The sequence below is a fragment of the Pundamilia nyererei genome, unplaced genomic scaffold (genome assembly GCF_000239375.1).
Source record: "Pundamilia nyererei isolate P.nyererei 1_Seehausen unplaced genomic scaffold, PunNye1.0 scaffold00178, whole genome shotgun sequence".
In the NCBI taxonomy this organism is placed as follows: Eukaryota; Metazoa; Chordata; class Actinopteri; order Cichliformes; family Cichlidae; genus Pundamilia; species Pundamilia nyererei.
Genome location: NW_005187579.1, coordinates 1151709 through 1152822, shown reverse-complemented (window position 1 = coordinate 1152822; position 1114 = coordinate 1151709).

Sequence of the window (1114 nt, the reverse complement as noted above, 5' to 3'; positions counted from 1 at the left end):
GAGACATGTAAATACTTTGCATTACATTTTGAATCCACTACCTTAAAAGAGCTTCAATTTACAGACAGAAATGTCAAAAATGTTACAACTATCCCCGGTCTCCCCTAGTCTTGAAAGTACAGTCATTAACTCTTTGGGTTCTTTAATAGAAAAAACAAACAATGATTACTCATGAATCTGCATTGATTATTGTGTAATGCATCTTCCGACAAACTGATGCATTCTCATACACTTAGAATACATTAAATCAACAATCAATTAATTCAGTAAATATACAGAGCTGTGGATGTTTTTTTGGAAGCCACCATGTTTTCGCACCATCATCAATATACCATTCTGTCTTAATCCCATTACAAAAGGCAGAAGAGAAGAGAATTGGTACACACTCGTGTACGTGGACTGGTCATGCAACATAGAGCACCTGTATAAAAAAAAGCCCAAAGCCGACTGTACTTCCTTAGGAGGCTGAGGTCTTTTAACATCTGCAGGAAGCTCCTGAGGATGTTTTACCAGTCGGTGGTTGCTGGAGTACTCTTCTATGCTGTGGTGTGCTGGGGGAGCAGCACAGCAAAGAAGGACTCATCCAGGCTGGATAAACTGATCAGGAAGCCTGGCCCTGTGGTCGGCATGAAGCTGGACACTCTGGTGACAATGCAGAAAAAAAGACACTAAAGAAACTGCTGGACATTATGGACAGTGCTGGGCATCCTCTGCACACGGCCATAAACAACCAGAGGAGTCTGTTCAGTGACAGGTTGCTTCTCCCAAAGTCAAGAACCAACAGACTTAAAAACTCCTTTGTCCCACACACCATCAAACTGTTTAACTCCTCTCTGTAGGGGAGAGGGAGGGGAAACAGGAGGGGGACAACTAAGCTGTAGTGCCTCTTCACTGTGCAATAATTTTCGTTAATATCCAACAGTGCAATAGACTTCAATATGTGAAATGTGCAATTCCCTTGTATTCTTATTCCTATTTATTCTATTTATCCCTTTTGTATACTCTGTATTTATATATGTGTATATATGGTATATTTCTGCTCACATTCTGTAACTTCTATCGGTGCTGTGCTATTGGAAACAGAATTTCCCAGAGGAACCCACCCGAAGGATTA